The sequence below is a fragment of the Agelaius tricolor genome, unplaced genomic scaffold (genome assembly GCF_023055355.1).
Source record: "Agelaius tricolor isolate 1412-34295 unplaced genomic scaffold, bAgeTri1.0.p SCAF_8, whole genome shotgun sequence".
NCBI classification, from domain to species: Eukaryota; Metazoa; Chordata; class Aves; order Passeriformes; family Icteridae; genus Agelaius; species Agelaius tricolor.
Genome location: NW_027269268.1, coordinates 10,658,237 through 10,678,982, shown reverse-complemented (window position 1 = coordinate 10,678,982; position 20,746 = coordinate 10,658,237). Strand labels below are relative to the sequence as shown.

The following is a 20,746-nucleotide window of genomic DNA, read 5'->3' as shown; positions in this document are numbered from 1 at the left end:
GTATGAAAGTAGCTGTGATAGCCCTGTTAAAGGATGTTCCCCTCTGGAATAACACTTTGCACATCCAAGGAAGTAGGAAGAACTAACCTGCTAACAGAACAAACAGTTTCTTAAACTCAGTGAAAATGTACAACTGCAAGAGGGATTCCATATCACAGAACTGTATTGGGAGAGTATTTAATTTACATTTTCCTTCAGCACTCACAACCACTCCTTAAAAGGATGCCTGACTGATTTTCTTTTCTCCTGAAATTCTAAAAACGTCAAAGGCTTTTGATATATACATAATTTAGGTAGAGATGGAGCACTGAGTCCAGAGAACCCATGTGTCTGGTACTGCATTAGCTTAATTTATTGTTCCCAGCAGGCAGCAGTTGTCTGAGCAGATAGATTTTCCAGTCGTATTGTTTGACATCATTACAGCTGAATATGCACCAGAATACCATGTGGTGTCTACGTAATAAATCAGCTCATTATGTCTATAATCATTATGATTATGTGTTGTTCCAGGTCTTGGGATTGTTGACATAAAGGGAGGTAAACAGTATGAATTACTGACTCATCAAATCGTTTGTTTTAATTTGTTAAGAAGGGAGAAGGTTATGTTTGTGTGTGTGTGGCCTGCTTCACATGTAGGAACACAGTAATGAATACACAAAATGTGTTAAATGGGAATAGCAGAATGTGAAATGAATCATACCCAGTTGTCCTCCTCAGAGTCTGAGGGTGAGAAGTGTCACAGCACATTGGCCAGAAGTTCCCATCAAACCAAAGGAATCACAGAATCACAGCCTGCTGCAGGTTGGGAGGGATCTCTGGAGGCCATCTGGTCCAACACCCCCATTCAAGCAGGGCCACCTAGATCAAACTGCCTGGGACCACATCCAAATGGCTCTGGAATACCTCCAAGGATGGAGACTCCACAGCTTCTCTGGGCAAGTGTGTCAGTCCTTGGTCGCCCTCTCAGCCTTTCAGATGGGCAGCCCCAGCATGTACCAATGCCTGGGGTGACTCCTCCCTGCACTTCCTTTGCTGAATGCCTCAGGTTTCTGTCAGCCCATATCTCCAGCCCCCTGAGGTGTCTCTGGACAGCAGCATAACCCTCTGCTGTGTCAGCCACCCTACCAGATCTGTGCCACCAGCAAAGCTGCTGAGGGTGCACCAACATCCAGATCACAAATGAGAATGTTTAATATATTACTATTTAATATTATTTAATACTGTTGATATATTAACCCAGTCTTCATCCCTGAGATATATCACTAGTGACTGGCCTACAATTACACTTCTTGCCACTCATCACCACCCTCTGGACTCATCTGTTCAGCCACTACTCAATCTAGCTTGCTGTCCATCCAGCTCATACTTCATGTTCACCATGAGAATCTTAGAGGAGTCAGTGTCGAAATCCTTCCTGAACTGTGGGTGGACAACAATCACTGTTCTCATCTACAAAGCCATTCATTCATAGGAGTTTATCAAGTTGGCCAAGCACATCTTCCCCTTGGTGAAACCATGTTGACTGCTCTGGACAACTGTCAGATCCTTCATGTGCCTGGAAACAGTTTCCAAGTTTAACTGCTCCATCACTTTCCAAAGACTGAAGTGTGGCTTTCTGGCCTGGGTCCTTCTTCCTGACCTTCTTGTGCATGTCCAATTTGCTCTAAATATTGTCTAACCTGATCCTTGTCCACCAATGCTATGTCTTCTCTGATACAGAGATTCCCCTGTTTTCAGGGACCTGGAATTTCAGTCCTGCTAGTAAAGACTAAAGCAAAGAGGGGATGGGATTCTTGCAGCCTTTCCCACGTCCTGTGTAAAGAGGTCTCCCATCTCATTCAGCAATGAATGCATCTTCTTTTCCTTACCTATGTACACATAGAAGCCCTTCTTGCTGTCTTTGACATTCCTAGACAGATTAAATTCCAGTTGGGCTTTATCTTTCCTAACTTCACCCCTGGATGCTCTGATGATGTACCTCTATTCCTCTCAGGTTACCTGTCCTTGCTTTATCTCCTTGTATGCTTCCTTTTGGTCTCTGAGACTGTCTGGGAGCTCACTGTTCACTCATGCAGAAATTTTGCCTGGCTTCCTCCTCATTGGGAAAGTTTGCTCCTGAGCTTGGAGGAAGTGATGCTTGAATATTAACCAGCTTTCTTGGACCACTCTTTCCTCTAGGGTTTTATTCCATGGGACTCTACCCTTTGGAAAGGCCAAATCTGTGCTGTCCCTCCTGCATATGCTGGGGTGGTTGAAGTTCCCCATGAGGACCTTCACAGCTCAGACAGAAGCAAAAGCTGTCAAGAGGTGCATGGCAAGATGCAAAAGCATTTTTACAATGCTGTAGAAATTCACATAGAAATACACATTTTTCACTGAAATTTGACATAAGTGCCAGAGATACAGCAGTAAGCTCATGGATGCACAGGGTTTTAGGACCACTGTAAAAAGCATCCCAAATATTGTGTTCCCTCACAGTGGCATACTATTTGTTCAATGCACTTTTCTTTATATCCCTTTTATTATTATTTTTTATAAAGACCAAAATGTTTAAAGGAAATATTCTTAAATATGACCAACAGAACCCATTATTTCTAGCCATAACCTGTACTATCAGTCCCAGTCTAATGATCCAGGACAGTTATTATGTGGCCAAACAGTGCATCCATTTGTGAGGTGCCTGGTACAGCCCATTAGGTGTGTGAGAGGTGGAGAGAGAGGGAGATGCTGTGTAATACCTGGAACGAGTATTTACTCTGCCCTGCTGGTCAGACAGAAAGTGCATGATCACAGAACACATGCACCACATCACCCTGTGTGTGGCAGGGTTTTCTTTCTTGATGCATTTGTCTCTAATGATACAGCTGTCAACTGCAGCTAACACACCAGAGGACCTGCACCTGTTTTGGCTCAGCTCCTGGTCCCAAATAAACATATTCATCCAGCCATTCAACTTGTTCTTCACACTAATGGAAAGTAAAGTTATAAGTGTCTTCATGAAAGCCTAAATGTTAAATGACTGTATTCACAAATTTGCTCTTCATTGCCCTTTTCAGCCCTACCTTGAACTGAAGTTTTGCTGGGGAAAAGTTATGTTTCTATTTACATTTTGAAGGATTCTTAACTCCTTTTCCTAAACAAGACATGAAAGATGTTGCATTAAAAAAAGAGGCTTCCACACAACTTAAATTTGTTATTAATGTCATCAAAACTCATCAAAATATGTTAAGAAATATGGTAGAAGCAATGCAATAGCACAGGCCTAATCCCCACCAATGTAAATTTGCCTAGTACTATGAAGTCAATGAAGCCACACTAGTTGAGGCCAAATGCACATCTTCTCAACATGTTATACCACTACTCATTTTGATAAATCGTCTTTTTTTTTTTTTTTCAGCTATGGTAAGGAATTTCTTTTAGCCAGACAGTGATAAAGTTTGAAGATGAGATTTTAAAATATACTACAAGAGTCAAGGGCACTGCAGAAGTGTGGCTGTCATTCTGATGGCTAATTGGACTGTGTCAGCTCCTAAAAACCCCGGCTCCTGTTGCCTTGAGCTCTGGTCTAACACATATCAAAAGATAAACCCTCTGCAGTTACATTTATGCTTCCACCTCAGACAATACTAGCAAGTTAAAGAGGTTGAAATCTTTATTATTCTCATTATTATTGAGACCTATGCACACACTTAATTTTAAGCATGTTGACTTTATTTAAAGTTATCAGTACAGTGCCTAAAGCTAAGCAGCCATCTATGTGCTGCCCTCGGTATGAATACTTTTTGCATTGAGACCTACAAAAAGTCAAAATAAATCAAATGCATATAGCTGGAGATTGAAGCAGAAAAAAGGATGGATAAGTAGTAGCAAATTGGCCATTACTCACAGGTGATTAAGGGAGTTAAACATTCTGATAAATAAATCAGAATTATCTAAATCTTTAGTTTGCATTGATATGGTGACACATTGATGCGTTGAGATGTGATGACTTGCCTTGACAATTGGAACAGTGGCTAGCAGACTGCAGAGCTCATAACAGGGTTTAGAAAATCCTTTAGAGGTCTTTAAAACCAATATTGCCTAATGTACCAAATGAAGCCATTACATGGCAGACTGTGGCTCAGGGAAGAGTAAAGGGGAAAAAACAGGTATGTGAGAAGAATTCATAAACAAAGAGGCCATGCCCAAAGTGCATCATCTCAACCAGCTTCTGCAATGACCTGAGTCTCTTTAACACCTCTTCTCAGCTTCCCAGATCATCACTGCATCTGGAGACTAAAGCATGGAAAAGAGATTATCAGCTGAGCAGTATTTCAGTCATATTATTTCTTCTGTTCTCTTGGAATTCCTTGTCCATCAGACATGAAAATAGTAGCCCCAGTGCTCAGATATGACTGCTTGAGAGCAGGGTGAGGATTCTCAGCAATGCTGCACACACAGAAGAAAGGTTTATCTGAACTCAGCAGGAAAATATGTGGACACTAGTTATGAGGTGCAGGAGCATACCGGGACTTGGAGCAAAAAAAGCTCCCAGTTCCTCTCTTTTTGGCCTCAGAATGCCAATTTCCCACAGTTCTGGGACTGAGTCCTCCACATGCTCTGAAGGTGCTTCAGACACAACAGCCCATAGAAAACTCCCTAGTCTTTCCAGATGAGTGCACATAACTCTTCTTGCTGTGACTTTCAAGGCTGAATTGTCAACAGAAAGGGCTCTCAATAATCCAGATAAGGAGTCTCATGCTTAGGAAGGTTTATGAAAACAAGACTAATTGTAATTTTCCCTTGCTGAGTAGCCTGTGAGGTCCCACAAAGTCCTTGCAGCTGCAAGGCCTGTAAGTGCTGACAGCTATCTCCTCATAAAAGTGTAATTGCTGACAAAAGGAAATTGCATCATCCAGCCTTTTTCCTTCTTTATCAAAAAAAGGGAAGTTCCCCTTTAGTAATGTTAATGGCAGGAGGATTAATTCTAGGAAGTTTGGCAATGTTTCTTTAAAAATAGTTCATTTAGCAGAATAATGAAGAGGAGTTGAACACTGACTCAGTTTGCCAAGCTGACCTTGTATTCCTGATTCAGACATGGGCATGGGGAGGACCAGGCTTTGTTCAGCCCTCCAGAGCACTAAAAAAAGTAGCAAAATTTGTGAAGAGAACAAAGTAAAGAAGAGCTACTGGGAAGCCTTGGATGTGCTAGTGCTGTAAATCTTTTACTGATAAAGTGTGATGCTCTCTCCAATCTCCTTCCAGTGATGGATGCTTGGGCTGTTCTGGCTTTTAAGAGCACTGTTGGATTGGCATTGGCATATGAGAAAAAGTAGTTATTGTAGGTGAACGTTGAAAACATATCTTGAATTTTTCATGCTTAAATAACTGTCAGAAAGCCCCATTCAGGAATGGCTACTACACAAATATGAGCTGATCTTAGTGGCTGCTGTGGGGGAAGAAATTACATTTGCTATGGTAGGAAATATAAGGTGTTTTTCATGATCACTTAACTCTTGAGTCAAGGAGATTTAGGGTCAATAACTGAGGCGGAGGGTGTTTGTTAAAGCAGTAAATAAAATATGGGTCCATTCATAAGGATCAAGGGAATATGATTCACTGATGCCTACAATGTTTACGGATAAAAATTATTTTTTTAGATACCCTGTTCTTTTTTTTTCATATAGCAATAGAGCTCTCTTCACAGCTTGTCCTACAGTTTTGGCTTGTTTTTTGTTATTTTTTTTTAATCCTGTTCCTATTCATCCCTAAAGGATTGCAGAAGAGTTAAAACCTTCCCAGTTGAAAACCTGTACTTGACTTGAGTCTCCGGGCACTGCAGAACCATTTCCTGTGATTGCAGCAGAGAGAGATAAAATTCCACTGTGGTGGGAATAAACCGAAATTAGATCAAAGATTTCCGGATAATTAAGACTTCCAAACCAAAACCTCTTTTTCGCTTGACTCTACTATTTTTTTTCCCCCAGGCAAACAGGGCAGTGCTTCACACAGGAAGCCAAATCTGCCTATCAAAAACAACAACCCAAACTGAAAGCGTGACAAGAGCTGGAGCGCATTTGCATGCGCTGCACTTCCCCGCGCTAACCTGTGCCACCACCCCGCGAGCAGAGAGAGGGCTCAGTGCAGCTGCCTCTGTGCCCGAACGCCTCCCCCGCGGACACACGCATGGCTGGCACAGGTGGATGGAGCTGGCGGACTTGAGGTGTCAGGTCCTGGCTCTGCTGCCGTGAAGCAGCTCAGCGCCCAGTTTTGGGTTAGGAGCCGGAGAGAAGCCGGCCGGCAGAGGTGGCAATACCGAGCGAGCCCGGGGCTCTCGGGGGGCTGCCAGGGACCCTTGCTCAGCCCTGATGGAGGACAGGAGCCGCCAGCTCCCGCGCTATAAGAGCCAGGAAAGGCGCGGGGTGGGGCTGGCGTCAGCGGGGAATGTCTCCCTGGAAGCAGGTACGTGTCCGCGCCCTGCGCTTCGGGCGGGCTCGGGGCGGGCTGCGGGGCCAGCGCTCCGGGGCTGCTGCTGCGGGCGCTGCCCGCTCCGCTGCGGCCGCGGGGGAGCCCGGCCCGGCGCCGCAGCCCCGCCGCTCCCGCCTCCCGAGCCGGCCGGGAGCCGCAGCCGGCAGCGGTCGGAGGCGCAGCTCCGCGGGCGGCGGCGGAGCCTGGGCCGGCCGTGCTGCCGCCCGTGCCCCTCGTCGGTGGCGGCACGGATCGCCTCCGTCCTGCCCCCGCGGCGGGAAGGGCCGCCCAAGCGGAGCCCTCTGCCCTCCCTGCCTGCCGCGCTCCTCCCGCCGCCGCACGCCCCGAGGAGCGGCTTGTTTTCCTGCCCGGATGATGGATTTCTCCGCAAGGTCATCCCTGCCCGCGGCGGCGGCGTGCCCGCGGCTCCCCCGGCGCCGCCGCGGAGGTAAGGGGCGGGGGGAGCGGAGCGGGCCGGCAGGGCACCGACACGGCCCGCACACGCCCCGGCCACGGCGTTCGGCGCCCGGGAGCTGCGGGCTGGGTGCGCGGGCAGGTGCCGGGGCGAGGCGGGCGTGCCTCGCCCTGCCGGCCGCGGGTGCGAGCCGTGCCCGGGGAGCCGAGCCGAGCCCCGCTCCGCGGCAGTGGGGCTGCGGCCGCCCCGCCGAGCGGGCACCAGCGGGTGGGAGCGGCCGGGCCGGCCCCGAGGGCGCCTCTCTCATCCTCTGCTCGGTTTTGCCGGCACTTGTAAGCGACTTGGGCTCAGGCGTGGTCCGGGAGCGCGGAAAACTTAAGGAAAGAAATAAAGAAGGTGGCGGGAATATTGATGAGATGCCCCCCACCGCCGGGACGGGCCGGGGGGATGCGCGGCGCGGTCGCCACGGCAACGTGCCCGCGATGCCGCAGCGCGGAGGATGCCCCGGAGGCGGCCGCTGCCGCGGGGGTGACCCCAGCCGCCGCCCGGAGTGCGGATCGGGGCCGAGGGGCGTCCCCCGGGCCGAAGCTGGGCGGTGAGGGTGAGCTGCGGTGCCCCTGGGTGGTGGGCGGCGGAGCCCGCGGCTCCCCAGACCGTGGTGGTGTGGCGGCTCTCGGGCATGAGAGCAGCAGGGTCCGCGGGGGTTGCGGGCTGGGATGTCACGGTCAGGGAGCATCGCGCCGTGAGGACTGGCCAGGTGATGTCCCTTGCCTGGCTCAGGGCGTTGGGGCTGGGCACGAGTCCCTCACGGCCTTTTCTTTCTCTTGCTGTAGTTGGTGATGAAACTACTGATGATGTCAGCTCCCCGTCTGTGGCTTGTGTTGTCTACGTTCAGCTTGTGTTCTGTGCCCCATACAGGCCTTGGCTTCATTAATTCTTTATTTCTTCATCCTTTTTTTGTCAAGGAAGATAATAATGCTAGTGGTGGGTTTTTTAGTTGTAAGACATTATTATAGTCCCATAGCCTAACCTCTTCCATAATATAAAGCAGAAACTATTCCCCAGTGGTTCCAAGGTCTGGCCCACCAGCCTCTTCAAACAGTCTTGATTAAATGACTTCCAACGATGGGAATTGACTACATTCCTGGATAATTGGCTCCAATTTTTAATCGCTTTGTTAAACGTTTGCATCTCTTTTCCCCTTTGAACTTTTCTGACTTCATCTCCCAGCTACTAGATCTTGTAATGTTTTGCCTGTCAGATTAAATAGCTATCTAGTTTCAGATCATCTCTCTCTGCTCAAGTATTTAAGGGCAGTAATTAAATAGCCACTTAACATTGTCTCTGATGAGATAAATAGACCTGGCTGCCTTGGTCTCTCCCTGGAATGCAGATGCTCCCCAGGAGGAATGTCTGGGCTGCTGCTCTCTGAGCCTGCACCACCATCCTTGCCGGCCTCCGGCCTCCGGTGCTGCACAGCAGCAGGGTTCCAGGAAGGCCCTCGTTAATGTCACGTGTGGAGATAATAACCTCGTGCTCAGTATTCCCCTGTCTATTCACCCAGTGGTACAAACTTTTCTTTCCCACGACTACACGGTGGGAACTTCTGCTCCATTAGTTACAGGCAGTGATCTCTGCACTTCTTTGGAAGCTAAGGTTTTCTCAGAAGCTGGTTGTCAGGAGCATTTGAATTAAATATTTCTACATTTATACCTTTGGATCTGCCTATTTTAGAGATTTTTCCCTCCTCAGTTCACTTCACTTCTGTGGAGTCTGCAGCTCAGGAATCACAATAGACCTCTGGTGTCCTCTAGAAGTCAGAAGGGCTTCTCGTCCCAGGATCTCCCTCCTAAAGGTCTGTCTTCTCCCCCAGCCAATTTCATATAAGTTTAAGGTCTCTTGGAGTAAAAGTTACTAAGAAGTTACACTGAGTAATGTATAAACTGCAAACTGAGAGTGCCCATTGCAGTGAATTGCTTTTGTAACTGCTTTTGTTCAGCTGTGCCTCCAAGTGTTGGTGAGAGAAAGAGAGAATTGCTTTTCTGTCTTAAAGAGCTGTAAATCCCACCCCTGGCTCTGGTGTCTAGGCTGACATACACAGTGTCATTATTTTGAGAGTCTTTAACCTGAACGTTGTGTTTTACTTGCTCTGAAGTGTGCTTAAGCCTGGACTTACAGCTCTCTAGAAAGCACAATATCTGAGAGTTATGGGCCAGAGGTTAGGTGGCTTTGACAGAATATTGTCATTTTTTCCAGCAGCATGCAGGTAGCATCTTGAATCTCAACAAAACTATGAGATTGAGTAGTCTGAAGGCACCTTCTGTGGGAGATGGTACAAAACAAAGTTCTTTGATATTAACTAATTTTTTTTGTTTCGGTTGAGGTTGTTTTTATTTTTTTGTTTGGGGGTTTGTGTGTTGGTAACCACCTTGACTTGCCCTGTCTTTGAGCTTAATACACAGTGAGGGAGGGAGGGTGGTGTAAGAGGTCTGGAAATTAAAGGTCTTTACATGCAGACCATCTCATGGAGTAGGTGATATGATGATGCCTGTGAGTAAGGTTTGTTTGCACAAATAATGATGGCAGGTTTCGGCCTTTAGAATGACCTAGTTGTCTTGGAAGTGTTAAAATTAAGAACAGTACATTCTGACTGTGTAACGACTTAAATGTCAGGACAAAGAGTGTTATTGAAATTTCATGAAGACTTTTTTTATTACAAGTCCCATGTAAAATGGGAATGTCTATTCATAAGATTTCATGAAGTATAGACAGTGATGCACTAAATATAAACAGTCTGAAAAATCATCACAGAGCTCAGATATCACATCTGATTGAATAGAGCTCCAGAATTCTGCTGAATTTTCTACAGGCTGGTGTCAGCATCTTAGGAATTGTTTCTCAAGTGTTTGTCCAATTGTATATCTCCCCAATAAGAAATTCTGAAATGTTACTACCTGAGAGGTATCTTTCCCTCACCCATTCAAATTCACCTTCTGTCCTCCACACTGGGCTAATATCTCTGAGTTTTTTCAACTTATGCTTTCCTTTCTCATGGTTGCACCTTTTCTCCAACTCCTTTTGCAATCAGAAGAATATGTGTGTGTTTCCTTGGGGTGGCTGGTTCCAAAAATTACACATCTCTGAATTATGAAGCCCATCCAGAGTCAGCCCAGCATTAAGAACAGTGGCTGGTAATTAATTCTACAGGCTGTTAATTAATTGTAAACAGACAGAAGATGGTATTTTTGAGTCTCAGGCTTGCTGAAGACTGAGAGCACTAGGTTAGACAGATTTCACTAGCAAGATAGTATGGCAGTGGTAAAATTTGTCAGATTTGGGTACTGAAACTGTTACTGACACTGTTATTTTTAAGACCATAAACTCCCTCTGTCAGACTCAGCCAAAGCTAAGGGGAGCAACATCCTGCCTGCAGTTTGTGAAATCCTCACTGCTGTAGGAGTACCAGCAATCTGCTCGTAGTCTCACAGCTACAGGCAGAACAAAATTTCCTAACTGAGAATTATGCTCCTAGCAGCACATCACTTCTTAATTTATAACTCCCACACTAAAAGCAGAGTTAGGATACAGGCTGAATCTGCTGCCTTTGTGGATTTAGGAGCAATCCTGGATTAAGACCTGATGTTACCTAATTTAGGTAAACATCACCTTCCTGAGAGTCAGAACAAAAAAAAAGATGGATAATTTTACTAGGGGAAGACAAGTTCTGGACATATTCTGAATGAAATTAAATTCCTGTCCTATAGGAAAAGTTTTTAAAAGTATATGTGAATACAATTTACTTTTGCAAATAGTAAAAATAGAAAAGGTATACATATATCTTTTATTATATACATGGACTTTGAACTCAGTAACAGTTCTATAGAAACAAAGACTGGTGCCGATTAAAAATTTAATCACACATGATCAGTTACTTATTAACATCGAGTTATTTGTCTCTTGGGAGTCTGTGGCTAGGAGCTCACATTTGTAGATTGGCAGCAGATCCTAGAGGGTTGAGGTGTCAGCATGCTGCTGAGTAAATAGGGAAGAAAATGCAGTGCCAACACCTGCAACTCCATGCAGGCTGTGCAGGGGGGGAGAAGGCAAAGAAAAAGGTGGGCACTTGAGTAGGAATGACTGGGAACCATCATAATAGCATTTTGCACCTATTTGTCCTCTGTCAGCAGTGGACAAGTGCACAAGTGGTGCACTTGATGAGAATAATTAAGTGGAGGGAAGAATGCCAACCATGACAAATATTACCATGCATTGTGGTAAAAGAGTGCTATAGGTGTGTTCACAGAGGACAGATTCAGAGATTTAGTTCTTTCCCCTCATCTCCCCCATGCCTCTAAATCTGTGATCCTGTGAAACAAAGCTCGGTGGCAGGTATGGAAGCTATTACCACAGCCAGTATCAGCCAGACATCCAGGAAGATACAGAATCTATTAAATTATCCAGGAAAAAGTGTCTGTGTCTATTATATCTCCGACTGTAGTTGTTAGCAACACGTGTTACTCCTGCTGATTGTTTTACTGTACTTATTATACATTAGTATAACGTGGTAGTAACAGCTGAGCTTGCTTATTTCCTCCCTCTGACAGTAGTTCTTTTAGAAGAGCAAGGAGTTAATCAAGGGGGTCACAGACATCCCAGTGCTCTATTAAATTGTTAGTATCTTTGCTATCAGCATTGCCACATGCTGCTGGTGTCTGTGGCTAACACAGAGGAGACCAGCTCTGAGCTGAGGCTGAAGGCTGGTATCGCTTGGCAAGTGGTTACAATTCATTTTCCAATCTCATTTGTATCACTGTTGTCTAGCTTTGGAGAAGAAATATTATGCTGAGGGAGTGGGGGAGAAGTTTTTTAGAAGAGGATCACAAGAAGTATGTGTTCTGAGATATTTATCATCTCCCTCTCAGGCAACCCTCATAGTCAAATTCAACTATGATAAAACAGATAGGAAGCACATTGCTAGACAGGAATCTTCACTGTGGTCTGGTGACCTCCTGATCCAGGAAGCAGCAGCATTGCTAAGTTGAAAAGCATTCATATCATCTGTGGATTGATTGTGGTTACATGGCAATAACACACCCCTCCCATTTGTGTGCCTGTACATTAATGCACACACAAGCCGGGGAAGAGCAGCGTTCCCGGAGCTCTGGCAGTCTGGATGGTTCTGACTAGAGTCATGTTAGTGCTCCACTTAGCTACAGCTATGAACTAAAGCACAGGTCAGGACTGAAGTGGCTACTGCAGGAAAGGTTGTCTAGAGAGCCTGCAACAGGAGTACTCTTACTTTCTGAAAAAAGAAATATACCAAATATAAGCAGAACATACTGACCAAACATTCAGCTTTGGAAGGACAACTCTAACTTATTTTCCCTTTTTCTGATTTGCTTTTGGTTTGTTGGGGTTTTTTTTTCTTGCTAAATGGAAAGGTGTTTCTAAAAATATTGAGAAGTAATCAATGTTTGCCTGAATTCTCACAGTGACACCTCTATCCTGAGATTCTCCTGTAGTTCAGTGATGATAATTAATACTGTCAGCTCTTCAAAATCATCATGCAATTATCACCAGTTGGCATTTTTATCTGGATGAACAGGATGGCTTTCTATATGCACATGTGCCTTCCTACTGCTTTTGGAGAACATTGAACAAATATTGGCTACTGCAGTTGGAATCCCAGACTGCATTCTAATGGTGAAAATCTTTTTCCCAGTGATGCTAATGTGCAAACAAACAAAGTTCAGTTTTTAAAAGGGAAGTCAAACAAGAAAAAAGGCAAAATAAAACAACAAGATGTGCAATTATTTTTAATATTCTTCACACAAAAACCCAACAGATTGAAACAGAGGCCATGAATACCATGCTACATTATGACTAATCTGAAAAGGATACTATAAAAAGCAATGGCTTATCTCAAATGATGACAGTGAAGTCAGTGAAGAATTAATTCAGGAATTTTCTGGTGACTCCAGGACCCCTCTTTACATGCATGAAATAATCACTAGAAAGCTGAGAAAAATCAGTCAAGCTGTTATCGTGGAAACAGTGGGAATTTCCGGTATGGGATAACAAAGGATCTGATGTTTACCTTAAATTTGCATAAACAGGAGTCAATTCATTAACATTTATGTGGGGGAAAAAAAATATGTGGTTAGGCATAATTTTCAGATGGATGGATTTTTCCTTTCCTAGGTTGAACAGAGAAGGAAAAGAACAGTAGCCTGCTTACTAATCTGGTTTTACATGGTTTTGGGAAGAGATGAGTGTTCCTCTTGGTAGCAAGTAGAGCTGGCACATGGTTTCTCTGGTCAGGGAAATGTGATGTTTGCCAGTTCTGGGGTGAGCAGAGTCCCTTAACGTAGAGCCAACCTGACTGAAAGTTATTTTCTATTTGTGGGCAGTCATTTTGTCTTAGTAAAGAAACTGTAAAATGTTTTGAAGTGCAGGGACTAGTGGTTTACCTTCAATGTATTGCCAGTGACATCGTAATCCAGAAAGTAGTGTGTCTGCTGAGTGCCCAGAGAACAGTCCCTTCCCTTCCATAGGCCCCAGGACTCTGTGGAGTTTTGCCAAAAACAGGGTCAAATAACAGATTAAGTCTGTGAAGTTGGTGTAACAAAGCAGGTAAGAAATTTTCCAGCAAAGAAGGTGATGTGGACAGGGCTCTGTTGCATTTTAGCCAGTCCCTGTTTTTCTTAGACTACTGGAGCTGTAGTTCAGAGCAGTTTCCAGGGGCCTTTGGGCACTGAGGAATGAGTCAGATATCACCAGGTCCCAACTTCAGAAAGTGGAGAGGTGTAAAAGTCACCTAAATCTTCTCAGCTCAGCTCTCCTGGAAGCAGTTTTTTGGCTGTTGAGGTCTTAGCCAGCCCTTTGGCTAGGAAATGCTGAAGGATAATTGCACTTCAGTATTTAACAAACTAAAGGGTCACTTTCCTTACAGTCACTCTCCTTCCTCTGAAGTATCAGTTTCATGAAAAACTTCACACAATTGAAAGATTAAGGTTGAGATGACTCATTAAGAAAATTATGGAATATAATAAGCATGCTGGGGAGTGTAGTAAGGGGTAGAAGTAATAGTGATAAAATACTTGTCAGAAAGATGATAGTCTTGAGAAGAACTGTGTGGAAACAAGATGACAGAATTATTCCACTCCAAAAGGCTGGCTTTTCAGAACTTTTTATAATACTGCTGCACACCACAGCCTCTCCATGTTAATTAAAATAAAAATGTTAATCTTGCCCTTGAGGTTAATAGTTAGGGAATATCTGTTAAAAGCTGTTAAAAGAGGCTATGAAGCTTTGCATGAGTTTGAGGACCCAGATTTCTGCCCAAGCTAAGCAGCAGCCTTATAAGACCTGCTGTTTCAGTACTCCATAAAATAGCATCAGTTTCCAGCTGTCCATAGGGACGAGTATCTTATCTACAAAGTCAGCTGTGGTAACATTTAACAATTCTTAGTTACAGCACCAAAGGCATTTTCACAGAAAGGGTAAGAGGTGTTTCAGGGAGTAACCTCAAGTGCATGGCATGGCAGAATAAAGTGACCAGGCTTTCAGGTCCCTGCCTGCTGCCCCATTCTTCAGATAAAGCTGTTGGTGCCATGGGTGAGAGCATTGGTAACTGCAAATGTGCTTTCACCTACCTCAGCCAAGAGCTGCTTAGACTTGGAAGCTGTCACTGCATGTGGTGGCTTCAGGTTGGGACTGTGCAGAATCTGTGCCTGAGAACACAGGACTCATCAGCTGAATTCAGCCCATGGTTTTGGCCATGTGCTAGTGGTGCTAAAAATGCATGAGGATGCACTGTGAACTATGACTGAGGAATGATAGTGGTTCATTCATTTCCTGAGAAGTCAAGCAAGCTGCATCGGGAGCTGCAGAGAAGTTTTAACTAATGGGTACTACAAAAGGATTAGCTTCATTAATTTAGCTGCCTGTGCTTTTGGCACTCAGGAATTAATCCAGCCTTTATTGATTGTTTTGAGTCTCAATTAGCTTGATGCCTAGGAAGGGGAAGGGACAAGCAGTTTCCTCCTGCATATTGCAGGCACAGAAATTCAGAGATGGTCTTCTCTTTGGTGAGAAAAGGGTTTTTACTTCCTCTCAGGTTTGGGGTATGCATCAACTAAAAAGGAACAATTCAAAGCTCAAGTCATGCGGCCACAGTGCAATAAAAGCAGATAATACCCTATCATAAAGCCTGGGAGCTTTCCCTCAGAAATACTTCTATTAAATGGTCTATTCGAGAATTGCTTCCAGCTGGACCATGCTTGGCCATTATCACATAAACATGTGAGTTGATATTGGGAAATAGGAGAACAGTATTTATCCAGTTCAAAAGATGCTCTTAATATGTAGGGCCTCAAGGGAATACTGCTTGGAAAACAAATTTTCATAATAAAATGACCTATTTTAGAGTTACAGTTTTCCATGCTGGAGGGGACACAAAGGTAGCAGGATGCTTGCCAAAGAGATGGACAATAAACACATTTACACTTGCTCCCTAAAAAGAAGATCAGTGGATTGAATCTGTTCATGAGATAGTACCCTGGGGTTTTGGGGTGGTTTTTTTGTTGTTTGTTTGGGGTTGGGTTTTGGTTTGTTCTCAATTATTTTTTTTCCACTAGATTCTTACATGGCAGACTATTTGTATGTGTTTGTTGTATCCAGATTGGCATGCCTGCAGGAATATGAGCAGACCTTCCTACCAGCAGCCAGCTCAAACATGAAGATGACAGGGAGAGAACCCACACAATATCTGAGCCCTTCCTTAAAAAGCCTTAGGAGAGGAAAATTAAGTAAAAGGACAGCAAAGCTAATAATAGTTTCCTTAAGTATGTACCAGGAAAGCAAGCCTCAATTACATTATGCCTGTAATATTTTGATGCCAAGAAGGGAGCTCTGTAAGAAGTGTTATTTGCTGTTACTCATCAGTTCCGTCTGTGTGGATGCTCCAGGACAATTCATGTGGTGGTGGTTCCTCCAGGAGCAGAGCCTGCCTTCTAGTGACTAATGAATGCCACCTACTCAGCCTCAGTTTGTCTCATTTTGTCTCATTTGTCTGTTGAACCCCTTCTTCTTTTTCCATGTGATCTATAATCTTGACTTCAGCAATCAAAATTAGTCTTTAATGACCACACGAGTTCAACTAGTTGGCAATCAGAGCCACACCTGTTATTGTAAAAATCATATCAAAGTCAGTAGCTAAAATGCTTCTCCAGAGCAGGAAACTTAATTAGATGGGTGAAATTTGACCTTGCAGTTAAAGGCTGTAATTCCTTTGTCGTTTACAGGAGGTAAATCTGGCCTTTTACCAGAGGTACCTAACCAGAGATACTAAATTAATATGAAATTGTTCCAAATACCATAGTTGCCGTTTCTGACAGGAAGCCAAACCACATCATCCTTTCAGTCACCCTGTCTTAGATGGCTGATTCATAATGAATGTAGGGCAGATGAGGTAGAGATGAATGAAAAGTGTCTGTTTTCTAGTAGACCATATGGTGACTCTTTTGCATTGTAGAGTTAAAGACACAGTTAAATGTGTTTTGGGGTAAACCTGCTGGCTTACATTTGGAGAGCATTTTGCAGAAGAAATGCACATGAAAATATACATTGCCCTTTGAATTAATGTAGGATCAACATTTGTGTGTTGCATGGGGAATTTCATTCATGGGCTTCTGAGCTGACCTCCAGGATCAGAATTTAGCTGGGATAAATATCTTGAGGTCACCTAGTCTTGATCTTAAATTCTTCACTGTTGAAACTTGTGTTAATTGGTTATATATGCTTAATGACTAATTCTGGTTTGAGATAGGATTTTCTGTTTGTGACTGAAAAGAGGGCAGTCTTTGGGAAAATGGGCTTTTCCCTTTTATGTTTAGACACATTTTTTTTTTTGTTAAGATTTGTTAACAATTATTAACAATTGGGTTTTTTTGTTTATTTGGAGTTTTTTGTTTGTCTGAAGGTTTTTGGTGTGGATTTTTTGTCTTTGGTTTCTTTTTTCTATGTCCATATATACATAAAAATACTTTCTGTATGATTAGAGAACAGTCTTTTGAATTGTGTTTGACATTAGTCAACCATTAAAAGAGAGACCTAATACTTTACCTAGAAAACCCCAGAAAATTGGGAAAAGTGCTCATCAGAGGCTTAGAAAGACAAAGCAATGTTTACACTATTCAACTGGAACATGCAACATGAGGCAGCAAGAGATAGGAACATGGTCAACATCTCAACAAATACTTAAAACTGTCTTTCAAAAATGATGCCATACCATGATACAAAAGACAATTTTAAAATAACCATTTATGAACAGTGTCCTGGCCTTGGGCAATATGAAGCTGTGAAATGGTCTGGCAAGGAGCACACAGTAGGAGACAGATGGGGAATCAGTGCTGGAAGAGCATCCAAGCCTAGGTCCAGGAGGCAGAGGGCCAAAGAATTTCTCTTATCACAGGGACCAACCAACTTACTTTCCTCTGCACATCCTCATATTTTTTCCTGAAAGAGTAGGTCTCCCCTTCTCCCCTTATCTCCCCCTGCCTTCCTACTCAGCAGTTGTAGAGGTATGTCAGCCTCACAAATGGACTTAAGTCACTGAATTCATATGGGAGAAGGCTGGTCTTCCCCAAGGTCAGCATTAACACTCTAGTTTTGTGGGAGAAACTTAGGACTGAGGCATGCTAACCTTGAAATTCAACAGCTGAGCCATTTCATCTAGTTGCTGCCCAAAGAGAAGACCAGGGCCCTAATGAATTTCTAGGTGTTGCAATTTCTCCCTTAAAATAAAGGCAAAGCTGCCACACAAGGGGAAAAGAACACATTTTTGGTCCTTCTGGAAAAGGAAAAGGGTGAGAATTTTGAAGTGGTGATGGGGGATTTTTCAGCCCATCTGCAGTGCTAATGAGACATCTGTCTCTCTCGAGCCACCTCACATGGCAGTCTGCATTTGCAAAAATATTTTTCTCCTCTTGACTTGGAGTAAAACAAACCTAACAGTTTTCCTGTGGCTGCCCACACCCGTGGCTCAGGATTGTTAATAAATAGATGAGGGACCAGAGCGAAGAGAGCTGAGATAATGAAAATGAAGGTACTGTAATTACCTGGACTGTGCTGACCAGCAGCTGAGCAGGGATGGAGGACAAGGCTTCCCACCTCAGTGACAGCCAAGGTGATAAATTACACTTAGTTTCCCAGCCCTCTAGCCTGGCATTACTTGGTCCTCTGCCACAATCTGCCTCTGTCCACATACTACTTCCATTTGTTCTTGGTCTGCTCTGAGTTCTCTTGCTCTGGCACCCAGGCTGTTAGGAGAGGTTTATAGGAGAGGTGGTTCACAGGCATGTTTTATGAAAAATCCTTTCTTTAGGATTTTTTCTCTTGAGAAGCTGAGAGGCTTCAAGAACAAAATCTAAACAATGATTATCTGCTGCTGTGGAATGCAACAGGTGGATCTGTGATTGGTCTCATGTGGTTGTTTCTAATTAATGGCCAATCACTGTCCAGCTGTCCGGACTGTCTCGGTCAGTCACAAGCCTTTGTTATGCTTTTTCTATTCTTAGCTAGCCTTCTGATGAAATCCTTTCTTCTATTCTTTTAGTATAGTTTTAATATAATATATATCATAAAATAATAAGTCAAGCCTTCTGAAACATGGAGTCAACATTCTCGTCTCTTCCTTCATCCTAATACCCCTGTGAACACCACCACAGAGGTGTTTCAGAACAAATTGCCAGCTTTGCTCTCTGCAAGAGAAGCAGCTCATCTGTAAGAAGATGAAAAGATTGAGTTGCTGGCTGTGTATCTCATTGACTGCTGCCCTGTTTACACTGGATGTCCTATTCTTTCCTGTCATATGTTCATACCCCATCTGATCCCACGCCCTGCCTGAGCTTTCTGAAGAGCAAGAGCAGTAAGAGAGCCCTTTCCAGAGGTGCTTACCTCCTTGTATGAGCACTTATGCATCTGCAGTGGTTGCAAGTACTTTTCTTGGGTGGAGTATGTGCAAGTACTTTTCCTGGGTCTGTAACATCCTTTGCTTATTCAGCTTTAAGGTGGTGGTTTTCTGAGGTTTGGTTTTTTCCTTTGCAAATGCTAGCAGCAGCATATTCTGTACACTTGTTTTGTTTTCTGCCTTTTGTTTAGCAGAAGTCTCTTTCCTTCTTTGTAGATTCAGGACTTGAGTCTAGGAAGGGAAGGAACTCATTTGAATTTTTTTTTCTGTAATGTTGCAGAGGTGGATCACTAAAGCCCAAATTGCTGGGCTCATGATTGCACAGCTTTTAGTAGTAGATGATGAGCTGTAGAAGAAAGGTGTTCTGTACTTAAATCACTGGCATTAGACACTGGTTGTTGCATAGCCTTCTCTGTGATCTTCATCTGTGTTGGATTGTATTGAAGAGGCAGAAAAAGTAGAGGTTCCTACCTTTGCTCTGTATCTTTTCTGCTTAGTATCTCTATGCTTACATGTAGCAACCAGCAAAATGGCAGAGTATGTTAGAACCTTCTGGCATTTGTTGAATAAGAATAAAAGATTGTATTTTCAAAAATATTGAGCAACTTTTGAATCCTAGTGGCTTTACTGGTATTTCTTATTATTCAGCACTTTTGAGCATCTTTGATTTCAATGCCCAGCTCTAATCACCCAGAGTAGGCTAGATGACTATCTCTGTTAGCATGTATCAGACTTTTTGTGTATGTCTGTCTTCAATCATGTAAGTATCCATAGTTTGTGGTAATTCAAATTGTATCCATTAACAGGATGTCAATAAAAATAAATTGTGGTTGGAAGGCTGCTGTGCATTCACAGCTGTCAGATGACTGGTTGCAGTATCTAGTACTTATCTTCAAGAAGGTCCTATGTGGAAATAAACCATCTTGTCTGGCTTGTATACTGGCTCTAAGGTTGCTATGTGTTTTCTCACTCTTTCAAGTTTGTCTCTGTGCATGGGGCATTGATGTTCAATGTGAGTCCAGTAATTAAACCCTAAGCCATGAATGATCCTTTTTCACACCCTGCCAGCTTCCACTCCAGCTGACTTAGAAACAAGGACAAAGCTATCCCACAGCCCTGCTCTCTCACAGCTGTGCTCTAGCAAGGTACAGCTTGACTTTAGATCACTTCTAAAATCTGCAGGTTAAATATGCTGGCAGCTTGAGCAAGGGCAGCTAAAACTGCTCCTAAGAGCAGCCCTGATGGGAGGTGCTGGGCATTGGGTGATAAACTCAGAAATTGCTTGGGGGTGCCACATCTTTTTTTTTTTTTTTTTTTTCTTTTTTTGAATGCCTGGGGCATGATTTACTTGCAGTGTGTAGTGTGAGAAGCTGGAAGGTGAGCTGGAGTGAAAGCTGCCAGGTGAGTGCCAGTCACACTGCCCGTGGGGATGTCTGCTTTGGGCTTGGCCAGGTGGTTGAGGCAGCCAGCTCCAGTAAACCTGAAACTCAGTTGAACTCAGATGTGAGATAACTCCTTTGAGCTGTCATTCTAATTAATGCTAATTATTCTCATTAACCAATTTGGCAATCATCCTGAGGGACAGTGATTCAAGGCAAAGTCAATGTTTTTTACCAGTGCCTTCATCACTGCATGCATTGCTTCAGTCACCTGATAAATGTAAATGTGAACCCTCTGTCCTAAATGCAGAAGAAATAAGAAGAGGTGTGCCCAGCAACAGGCTTAGTGTAAACCTTGAACTGTGACTTGGAAGATGCCAGCCTTTGGCAGGAGTGGGGATGTCACTTTAGCCTGGTGTAAGCCTTGCAGAGTTCCAGGGTGTGGACTGGACCATAAGCATGGTATGGATATGGCTGTGCCATACTGCAGTGGGCAAAGCTTTGGCTTACAACAGCTTCTGTGTCTCTGTTTCT

At 43.9% G+C, this 20,746-nt stretch overlaps 1 protein-coding gene across 3 annotated transcripts in view; it reads left to right on the top strand.

Moving 5' to 3' along the window:
* Positions 1 to 5,441: 5,441 nt before the first annotated feature.
* The window catches only part of GPRIN3 (GPRIN family member 3), a 34,618-nt gene continuing 19,313 nt past the window's right edge, over positions 5,442 to 20,746 (top strand). The window contains exon 1 of one of the 3 annotated variants that reach the window (XM_071431627.1): positions 5,442 to 6,441. The gene's annotated coding sequence lies outside the window, so the exon portion shown is untranslated. Of the gene's footprint in view, positions 6,442 to 6,544; positions 6,896 to 6,965; positions 7,195 to 20,746 lie in introns of those variants that run through there. The other 2 variants (XM_071431628.1, XM_071431629.1) reach the window with 2 other exon arrangements.